The sequence below is a fragment of the Hypanus sabinus genome, chromosome 2 (assembly GCF_030144855.1).
Source record: "Hypanus sabinus isolate sHypSab1 chromosome 2, sHypSab1.hap1, whole genome shotgun sequence".
In the NCBI taxonomy this organism is placed as follows: domain Eukaryota; kingdom Metazoa; phylum Chordata; class Chondrichthyes; order Myliobatiformes; family Dasyatidae; genus Hypanus; species Hypanus sabinus.
Window position 1 is genome coordinate 201,080,719 of NC_082707.1, and position 12,145 is coordinate 201,092,863.

Genomic DNA, 12,145 nt, shown 5'->3' on the forward strand with positions numbered 1-12,145 from the left:
CTTGCATGGGGTACTTTATCAAATGCCTTGCTAAAATCCATATACACTACATCTACTGCTCTTCCTTCAGCAATGTGTTTAGTCACATCCTCAAAAAATTCAATCAGGCTCGTAAGGCACGACCTGCCTTTGACAAAGCCATGCTGACTATTCCTAATCATATTATACCTCACCAAATGTTCATAAATCCTGCCTCTCAGCATCTTCTCCATCAACTTACCAACCACTGAAGTAAGACTCAATGGTTTATAATTTCCTGGGCTATCCCTACACCCTTTCTTGAAAGAGGGAACAACATATGCAACCATCCAATCCTCTGAAACCTCTCCCATCCTCTTTAATGATGCAAAGATCATTGCCAGAGGCTCAGCAATCGCCTCCCTCACTTCCCACAGTAGTCTGAGGTACATCCCATCCGGTCCCGGTGACTTATCCAACTTGATACTTTCCAAAAGCTCCAGCACATCCTCTTCCTTAATATCTACATGCTCAAGCTTTTCAGTCCGCTGCAAGTCATCCATATAATTGTCAAGGTCCCTTCCTGTAGTGAATACTGAAGCAAAGTATTCAATAAGTTCTTCTGCCATCTCCTCCGGTTCCATACACACTTTTCCACTGTCTTACTTGATTGGTCCTTTTCTCTCACGTCTTATCCTTTTGTTCTTCACATTCTTGTAGAATGCCTTGGGTTATCCTTAATCCTGTCAGCTAAACCCTTCTCATGGCTCCTTCTGGCTCTCCTAATTTCATTCTTAAACTCCTTCCTGCTAGCCTTAAAATCTTCTAGATCTTTATCATTGCCTCGTTTCTTGAACCTTTTGTTAGTTCGTCTTTTCTTGAAATATTTACAACAGCCTTTGTATGCCACAGTTCCTGTACTCTGCCATCCTTTCTCTGTCTCGTTGGAACGTATCTACGCAGAACCCCACACAAATATCCCCTGAACATTTGCCACATTGCTTCCATACATTTCCCTGAGAACATCTGTTTCCAGTTTATGCTTCCAAGTTCCAGCCTGATAGCCTCATATTTCCCCTAATTCCAATTAAATGTTTCCCTAACTTGTCTGTTCCTATCCCTCTCCAATGCTGTGGTAAAGGAGATAAAATTGTGATCATTATCTCAAAAATGCTCTCGACTGAGAGACCTGACACCTGACAAGGTTCATTTCCCAATACCAGATCAAGTACAGCATCTCCTCTTATAGACTTATCTACATATTGTGTCACGGTACCTTCCTGAACACACTTAACAAACACCACTCCATCTAAACCCCTTGCTCTAGGGAGGTGCCAATCAATATTTGGGAAATTAAAATCTCTCACCACAACAACCCTGTTATTATTACACCTTTACAGAAACTGTCTTCCTATCTGCTCCTTGATGTCCCTGTTACTATTGGGTGGTCTGTAAAAAACACCCAGTAGAGTTATTGACTGTATAACCATATAACAATTACAGCGTAGAAACGGGCCATCTCAGCCCTTCTAGTCCATGCCAAACACTTACTGACCCCTTCCTGTTCCTAACTTCCACCCACAGAGACTCCGTAGACAACCCATCCATGACTTTCCCCTTTTCTACAGCCGTGACATAATCTCTGATCAAATGTGTCATGCCCCCACCTCTTTTGCCTTCCTCCCTGTCCTTTCTGAAACATCTAAAGTCAGGCACTCGAAGTAACCATTTCTGCCCCTGCACCATCCAAGTCTCTGTAATGGCCACAACATCATAACTCCAAGTGCTGATCCATGCTCTAAGCTCATCCACTTTATTTATAATACACCTCACATTAAAATAGACACATCTCAAACCATCGGTTTGAACGCATCCCTTCTCTATCTCCTACCTATCCTCCCTTTCGCACTGTCTCCGAGCTTTCTGTATTTGTGAGCCAACCTCCCTATCCTCCATCACTTTAGTTCTGTTCCTCCAGCAATCTTAGTTTAAACTCTGCCCAATAGCTTTTGCAAACCCCCCTGCCAGGATATTTGGCCCCTTCAGATTCAAGTGCAACCCGTCCTGATCATGTGGATAGTCAGAGGCTTTTTCCAAGGGCTGAAATGGCTAACACAAGAGGGCACAGTTTTAAGGTGCTTGGAAGTAGGTACAGAGGAGATGTCAGGGTTAAGTTTTTTTTAAAACATAGAGTGGTGAGTGCATGGAATGGGCTGCTGGCAATGGTGATGGAGGTGGAAATGATAGGGTCTTTTAAGAGATTTTAAGGTACATGGAGCTTAGTAAAATAGAGGGCTATTGGTAAGCCTAGTAATTTCTAAGGTACCATATAACCATATAACAATTACAGCACGGAAACAGGCCATCTCAGCCCTTGTAGTCCATGCCGACGCTTACACTCACCTAGTCCCACTGGCCCACACTCAGCCCATAACCCTCCATTCCTTTCCTATCCATATACCTATCCAATTTTACTTTAAATGACAATACCGAACCTGCCTCTACCACTTCTACTGGAAGCTCATTCCACACAGCTACCACTCTCTGAGTAATGAAATTCCCCCTCATGTTACCCTTAAACTTTTGCTCCCTAACTCTCAAATCATGTCCTCTTGTTTGAATCTCCCCTACTCTCAATGGAAAAAGCCTATCCACGTCAACTCGATCTATCCCCCTCATTATTTTAAATACCTCTATCAAGTCCCCCGTCAGCCTTCTACGCTCCAGGTAGGGACATGTCCGGCACAGCATTGTGGGCTGAAGGGCCTGTATTGTGCTGTAGGTTTTCTGTTTCTATTGGTAACCCTAGGTAATTTCTAAAGTAAGTACTTGTTCGACACAGCATTATGGGCTGAAGTTTTCTATGTTTCGATGTAAGTAACCAGCAGGGTGGCAAAGGAGAGACAGTAAATGTTATTTACTTGGATTTTCAAAAGGCATTGGATAAGGTTCCACACATGAGGCTGCTTAACATGATAAAATCCTGGAAAGATACTGGCATGGATAGAGGAATGGCAGGAGGGAGCAAGTGGGAATAAAGGGCTTTTCTGGTTGCTTACCAGTGAGTTGTGGTGTTCCTAAGGGGTCAGTATTGGGACCACTACTTTTCACAATATTTGTCAGTTATCTAGATAACAGAATTGATGACTTTGTGGCAAAGTTTGCGTATGATACGAAGATAGGTGGAGGGGTAGATGATGCTGAGGAAGCAATGCAATTGCAGCAGGACTTAGACAAATTGGAAGAATGGGCAAAAATGTGACAAATGGAGTACAGTATAGGGAAATGTATGATAATGCATTAGAGACCCATATCAGAATCAGGAATATCATCTCTCGCACATGTTATAAAATTTGTTTTGTTGTTTCGATAGCAGTACACTGGCTGCATTTACAACGCAAGTTAAAAAGTAAACAGTATATTGCTACTGGTGCTTGAAACATGATGAGACCTGAATGGTGGCAGGGATTTCAGTAACTCTACGGCCTAGGGGAAGACGCTGTTTCCCATCCTAACAGTGACAATTTAAGTATCGAATAAAGACTATGTTAAATTATGTCTGCTCTTGTTATATATAAACCATTGTTGAAGAAATATTGCCACACCATTTCTGTTATTTCACCTTGGGGGCAAAAGCTTAACAATATTTATCTGTTTTTGGCAGACTGCAGATTCTAAGTATCTATTACTAGGTCCAGTTCTTAATGTCGTATTAAATTGACTCAACTCAAAGATGCAGGTATCAAGCAAATTGGTAATAAATAATTCAATACATGTAAATAAACAGTTATCTCTTTACTCATGTGCACTTTATTTAAGGAAAAATGCTAACAGTGTATAACTATTGGAATTTACTTTGCATGAATGAATAAGATTAGCATTTGAATTCAGATAATCAAAGACAAACTTTACTCTTTGGTATTGCATTTTATTCTGAGTTTTAATATTAATAAAAATTAGATGGAACCGTTGTAATTAGAGGCATTTTTTGGATCTCAGTCAGTCAGTGAATATTGCTTTTCTACATAGGTGGGAGTGCAGGCAATACAAAGTTCAAGACAACTGAAATGAGCACTACAGACCCTTCAGCCCATCTAGTATGCCTAAACACATCAACCTACATATGCCTCACTTCCATGTACCTATCCAACTTCTTCTTAGTGGTGAAATTGAATTCACATCCACCATTTCCACAACTCTCACCACCCTTAGAATGAAAATGTTCCCCCTCATGTTGCCCTTGAGCATTGCACATTTCACCCTTAACCCATGAAATGTAGTTGTAATCTCACCCAATCTCAGTGGGGAAAAAACCCTGCTTGCATTCATCCTATCTTTACCCCTCATAATTCTGTATACTGCCATCTAATCTCCCTTGATCTTTTTCTTAAATCAGACAGCTGAGAAGCAGCGTGAGGAGTTAGTTCAAGTTTAGCATTGCACAATATGATCTAATACAAACAAGTACAAGGTGCAAGACCATCATTTATGCAGCATGGTAGCGTATTGGTTAGCATATTGCTTCACAGTGGCATGATTTAATGAAACCTAGTGTGGCCCATTTAGGCCTACATGCATCATAGTATAACAAATCTACCTTATTTGGCATTCCAGGGAGCTTTCCCTACAATCGATGTTTGGGTGCCATGGTAGAATAGCGTTTAGTGCAATGCTATTACAGCTTGGGTTGTTCTGAAGTTCAGGTTTCAGTTCCAATGTCCTCTGTATGTCCTCCCCGTGGAATGTATGGGTTTTCCCCAGGCGCTCTGGTTTCCATCCACTGTACAAAGATGTAGCAGGTTGATTAATTGGTCATTGTAAATTGTCTTGAGATTAGGTTAGGGTTAATCGGGTTGTTCAGGGAGTTGGTGGGACTAAATGGCTCGAAGTGCCGGAAAGGCCTAATCCACGGTGTGTCACTAAATAAATAAAATTACGTTACTATAGGCCTGCTTCAGTGAGCCCAAACAACATTACTAAACCCCAAGGTTTGTTCTAAAGACTTGCAGCAATTACAATATTAGTTTATTCAACCAAAAACATGTTGAAGAGGCAGTTTCTAATTTCCTGAACAACTCTGAAATTAGAAGATAATTTTGCAACAAGTTAATAGTATGCAAAGTATTTTTCAATATCTGGTGAATAATTTTGCACAAATTTCCTGTGCCTTGCTTATAAACTGCTAATAAGCAAATTGTGCTCTAAAGTAAGAGCTTAATAAGAGGCTAGTGTGTTTGCTACATTGTTGGGGTTAGGTGAGGGTCACGTGTCCTTATGAAGGTGTGGACTTCAAAATGAGATGGCAAGGAGTAATAGTATATTCAGTGCTCTGCTCTCCTCACAATTCAACACAATAAGATCACCATGACATTGCACAAAAAGATCAATCAGCTAACCATTTTCCAGGAGCCAGCACTCTCCCTGTTTCCCGAACGAACTCTTCCACAGAGCCAGCACAAGGCATGTGCCACCACAGACAGGCACCTTTTTAAAAACACCTCACTCACCAATCATTCAGGTCCCCTACTGACCATTTATCAGTATGTACAGCAAGATTTGTTGCCATCATTTTGGGCTTACAGATGGCGGAGGAAACATGTTCTTGCAAAGTTGTAATTTGTTCAGATTCTGTTTTTCATTTTTGAGAGTCTCAAAACAGATTATTCTAGCAGTAGGTCAGATTTACTGTTGGAAACTCATCAAACATTGCTTTGTATTCAAAGTATTGGTTTACATGTCAAATTCTTGTGGGTCTCTGCACTTTGATGTGAAGAGGGGAATGAGGGGAAAAAGTTGTTAAAAGTTCAGCTGTGGATATAGACCTTCCACTTGGCAAATCAGGAGCTAAGAGGTTGGTAGGGTTAAGATTTAGGGACTTAAAGCAAAACTTGTGGGATAATTTGCATAAGGCAAGACACCTTTACAGACTACATAAAACTGTGGAGTTTATGGGAGAAGGGGACAAAAGATGGGAAGAAATTATATTGACTTAACTTAGAATTCTGAGGGAGGTATGACCTGTTTAAAAGTGACAGGCTGCACTTGAACCCGAGGGGGTCCAATATTCTCAAGGGTAGGTTTGTTAGAGCTGTTGGGGAGGGTTTAATCTAATTTGGTGGGGGAGGGGTGTGAACCAGAGTGAAAGGACTCAGGAAAGGATAGATAGTAAAAAAGTACAGATAATGTGCAATCTGATTGTCAGGAAGGGCAGGTAGGTGATGGGACTTAGTTGCAGCCAACAGGTTATTATTATTAGGGATGCAGAATCAGAAAGGACAGCAAATACAGTACTCAAGGTGCACGTAGTATAAATAGCAAGGTGGATGAACTTGTTGCAATAATACAGATTGCCAGGTATGATGTTGTGGCCATCACTGAATCGTGGCTGAAGGATGGTTGTAGTTGGGAGCTGAATGTCCAAGGTTACACATTATATCGGAGGGATAGGAAGGTAGGCAGAGGGGGTAGTGTGACTCTACTGGTAAAGAGTGGCACCGAATCAATAGGAAGATGTAACATAGGTTCAGAAAATGTTGAATCCTTGTGGCTTGAGTTAAGAAACTACAAGGGTAAAAGGATTTATATACAGTCCTCCAAACAGTAGCTGGGATGTGGACTACATATTACAATGGAAAATAAAAAAGGTGTGCCAAAAGGGCACCTTTTGATAGTGATGGGAGATTTTAACATGCAGTTTGATTGGGAAAATTAGATTGGTAATGGATCTCAAGAGAGTCAGTTTTTTTGAATTGCTTTTTAGAGCAGTTTGTCATTCAGCCCACTAGGGGATCAGCAACACTGGATTGGGTGTTATGTAATGAACCAGAGGTGATTAGGGAGCTTAAGGTAAAATAACCCTCAGGAACCAGTAATCACAATATGATTGAGTTCAACTTGAAATTTGATAGGGATACAGTAAAGTCTGATGTAGCAGTATTTCAGTGGAGTAAGGGAAATTACAGTGGGATGAGAGAGGAGTTGGCCAAAGTAAATTGGAAGGAGTTGCTGGCAGGGATGACAGCAGAGCAGCAATGGTGTGCATTTCTGAGAAAAATGAGGAAGGTGCAGGACATGTGTATTCCAAAAATGAAGAAATACTCAAATGGTAAAATATTACAACCATGGCTGACAAGGGACATCAAAGCCATTGTAAAAGCAAAAGAAAGAGCATACAACAAAGCAAAAATTAGTAGGAAGATAGAGGATTCGGAAGATTTAAAAACCCACAGAGAGCAACAAAAAAAATCATTAGAAGGGAAAAGATGAAATATGAAAGCAAGCTAGCAAACAATATCAAAATGGATAGTACAAGTTTTTTTTTAAAAGTATGATAAAAATATAAGAGAAATGAGAGAGAATATAGGACTGATAGAAAATGAGGCAGGAGAAATAATAATGGGAGACAAGAAGTTGGCTGCTGAATTAAATGATATTTTGCATCAGTCTTCACTGTGGAAAACACTAGCAGTATCCCTGATGTTGTGGTGTGTGAAGGAAGGGAAATGGATGCAGTCTCTGTTACAAGACAGAAGATGCTCAAAAATTTGAAAGACCTGAAGGTACATAAGTCACCCAGACCAGATGAACTGCACCCAAGGATTCTGTAAGAGGTAGTGTTAGAGATTGTGGTGGCATTAGAAATGATCTTTCAGAAATCATTGGACTCTGGCATGGTGCCATAAAGGAAATTATTGAGCAGTTAGCCTGACCTCAGAGGTTGAGAAGATGTTGGAGTCAAGTCTTAAGGATGAGGTGATGGAGTACTTGGTGACACAGGACAAGATAGGACAAAGTCAGCATGGTTTCCTTCAGGGAAAATCCTGCCTGACAAACCTGTTGGAATTCTTTGAAGAGATTACAAGTAGGATAGATAAAGGAGATGCAGTGGATGTTGCATATTTGGACTTTCAGAAGGCCTTGACAAGGTGGCACACATGACGTTGCTTACCAAGTTAAGAGACCATGGTATTATAAGAAAGTTACTGGCATGTTTAGAGTATTGGCTGATTGGTAGGAGGCAGTGAGTGGGAATAATAGGATCCTTGTCTGGTTGGCTCCTAGTGACTAGTGGTGTTCCGCAGGGGTTGGTGTTGGGACCACTTCTTTTTAGATAATGGAATAGAAGGCTTTGTTGCCAAGTTTGCAGATGATATGAAGATTGTTGGAGGGGCAGGTATTGTTGAGGAAACAGGTAGGGTACAGAAGGACTTAGACAGATTAGGAGAATGGGCAAGAAAGTGACAAATGAAATACAGTGTTGGAAAATGTGTGATTATGCACATTGGTAGAAGAAATAAATGTGCGGACTATTTTCCAAATGGGGAGAAAATCCAGGAATCTGAGATGCAGTGGGCTTGGCATTCCTTGTGAAGACCACTCTGCAGGTTAACTTACAAGTTGAGTCAATGGTGAGGAAGGCAAATGCCATGGTAGCATTCATTTCAAGAGGTCTAGAATACAAGAGCAAGGATGTGATGCTGAGGCTTTATAAGGCACTGGTGAGGCCTCGCTTTGAGTATTGTGAACTGTTTTGGGCTCCACACCTTAGAAAAGATGTGCTGGCATTGGAGAAGGTCCAGAGGTGGTTCACAGGGATAATTCCAGGAATAAAAGGGTTATCATGCAAGGAACATTTGATGGCTCTTGATCTGTACTTGCTGGAATTCAGAAGGATGAGTGGGGATCTCATTGAAAACTTTCAAATGTTGAAAGGCCTAGACAGAGTAGTTGTGGAAAGGATGTTTCCCATGGTGAGAGAATCTAGGACGAGGGCTACCCTATCAGGATAGAGGGGTACCCTATCAAAACAGAGATGCAGAGAAATTTCTTTAGCCAAAAGCTGGTGAACTTGTGGAATTTGTTGCCACAGGCAGTTGTGGAGGCCAGGTTGTTGAGTATATTTAAGGCAGAGATTGATAGGTTCTTGGACATGGCATCAATGGTTATAGGGAGAAGGCTAGAAACTGGGGTTGAAGAGGAAATAGAAAAAGAATCAGCCATGATTGAATGACGGAGCAGACTCAATGGGGCAGACAGCCTAATTCTGCTCCTATGTCTTATGGTCTAATTGGGCATACTATGCTTAATTATTCCTTATATTCTGTTGGAAAAAGTCATTCTGGGTTATGTAAGTTTTGTCATCACTACGAAACTGTTGAACGTTCTATTGCAGTGTGAAGCAATGTAAGGTTGAAAGAAATCAAATGCAGGCTTCACTATTACCTTTCATGGCTAATAGTTTTCATTGAAAAACTTTATTATGTTATTGAAAAGACTTTAATTTAATTCACAGTACTGTCTTTCATATGGCTTTTTGAGGTAATTAGGTTTTCATTTGATAAAGAACTGGTTGGAGTTTGATTTCCCAACTCTCTACACCACACTCCCATCCAATTGGTGGCAGTAATTCACCTTTAAGCTGGACTGTCAACTGCTATTAAACATCAGAAAAGGAAGTAGTCAGGTCCCCTCCCTGAAACTGGAACGAATAACAAGCAGGATGCATCACAGAATGCCACTGTCCTGGAGTGTGCAAGTACAAGCAAAAGCGTCTGTGCTTTGCCATAGCCTCGTGTGTGCAGCTGATAAGCATGGCGTCAGCACTGCCAGACGGGGACAATGAGAATTATGGGGCTACTGGGGTAGTGGGTGAGAAGGAAGAAATTATTTGTGGCAGACCTGCTCTGTCTCAATATACAGTTATTGGTTGAATATTCCGTGAATAATAATAACAATAAATCAATATTGAAGAATGGAAGTTATTTGATCTCTGTAAAAAATTTTTTTGCCCTATCCTATTGAAGACTTCATGAAATTGATTTAAAATCAATTAGGTGCTCCTCTAGGAGCAAATTGAACTTTTGGTTTCCTGCATAAAGTTTGTCAGAAAATGGAAATGATTTGCACAATACAAGCCTTTTGGCACACAATGTTGCACTGTTCTATATAAATCTACTCATGTTCAATCTAACCCTTACCTCCTGCACAGCTCATAACCCTCCTTTTCTTTTACATTCATGCGCCTGTGTATATTTATATTTTATCCATGTGCCTTTTAAATATTTATATTTTATTGGCCTCCACCACCATCCCTGGTAGGGCGTTCCAGGCACCCTCCAATTCATGTGAAAAAAGGTATTTCTGACATAACCCCTGAAGTTTCCCACACTTAACTTAAGCACCTGTCTCTGGTATTGTGGGTTGCCACCCTGGGAAAAAATGTAATGGATGTCCTTTCATAATGCCTCTCATAATCTTATACACCTCTATTGCTCAACAGAGAAACCACCCCAGTTTGCCCAACCTTTCCTCATAAGAAATTATCTCTAATCCAGGCTGCATCCTGGTAAATCTCCATTGCACCATTTAAATCTTTCACATCCTTCCTATAATAAGGTGACCAGAACTGAACACAATACTCTCAGTGTGGTCTACCAGAGTTTTATAGAGCTCAACATGACTTTTTAGCTCCTGAACACGATCCCTCAGCTAACAAAGTTCAGATCACCACACACCTTCTTAAGAACCCTATCAATATGCGTGGCAACTTTGACAGATCAATGGACTTCGATCCCAAGATCCCTCTGTTCCTCCATGCTGCTTAGAATCTTGCCATTCTAGAAAGTACAACTTAGAATGTTGTACTTCGCCTTTAGCTTTGATCTTCCAAAATGTATCACCTCACTCTTTTCTTGATTGAACTCCATCTGCCTCTTCTATGCCTAATGCTGCAGTACATATACTGTAGATCCAGTTGCAACCTACAACCTTCAACACTATCCACAAAAAACCTTCAACCTTTAAGTCATCTGCAAGCTTATTAATTCACCCTTCCATATCTTTATCCAAGGTAATTACAAAAATCATAAAGAGCAGGGGTTTCAGAACACATTTGTGCAGAATACCACTGGTCACCAAACTCCAGGCACAATACCCTTCACCTTCTTCTGGAAAGCCTATTATCAATTCAGGCAACTAAGTCCTCATAACTTTATGGACAGGTCATAGAGGAACTTGTCAGATAACGTACTAAATTCCATGCTTTGTCACTTCCTTAGAAAACTCCATTAGATTTGTGAAGCATGATCTCCCCTGACAAAGTCATGTTGACGATCTCAAATAAAACACTACTTCTCTAAATGTTTGTAGATACTCATAAATACCAATTATTTGACAGTATGGTTTCAAGGATAGCAGCATAATGCTTGCAACATCTTGGGATGGAAAGATTTATTTTGTGGAATTCAAAATTTAGCTAGGAATTATCTTCATAAACATTCATTTGGACATCCAACATTATTACAAGCTGCCACGTGCTTAGCTATTGAGGGAGCAAGTTTCTGGTGGCAATTAAGTTCAATTAGAGATATCTTTTGTATCCCTCACTATTGGTTCTCACCTTAAGTGTGATAGGTCTCTATTTTAATACATACTTACAGCAAACGAGTTGTGAACTTGGTACAAGAGATAAACGCATGGGCTACAGTAAACACAGTAGATTCTGCAGATGCTAGAAATCGAGAGCTACACACACAAAATGTTGGAGGAACTCACTAGGTCAGGAAGCATCTATGGAAATGAATAGTCAATGTATCAGGCCAAGACCCATCATCAGGGGTGGAAAGAAAAGGTGGGGGAGGGGGAAGATGCCAGAGTAAGAAGGAAGGGGAAGGGAATAAGGACAAGCTAGAAGGTGACAGGTGAATGCAGGTAGGTGGGGAGGGGGAATGAAGTTACAAACCTAAGGGTGATAGATGGAAAAGGTAGAAAGCTGGAGAAAGAATCTGATAGGAGAGGACAGTACACTATGGGAGAAAAAGAAGGACAGGGAGTTGACAGGCAAGTGAGGAGAAGGGGTAAGAGGCCAAGTGGGGAACTGAAGAAGAGGGAAGGGGAGGGGAAAATGCTGGCATTTGGACCAATCAATGTAATTGCTGGGTTATGGCAATTTATGCATGACCTGATACATGTGATTATGCACTGTAATATGTGAATGTTATTCAGTTCTGGGAACATTATGTTCCTTGTTTTTATGAAATGCTATCCTGATGAACATTCTCAATATTTAAAAAGAAATTATGTGCAGTTTATCATTTTGATTAGGTCTAATGGAAATCTAATTTTCATTATGCCTTTGGGAAAGTGACGAGGTGAATGCTCTTCAGTAAATTATGATTAACACACAATG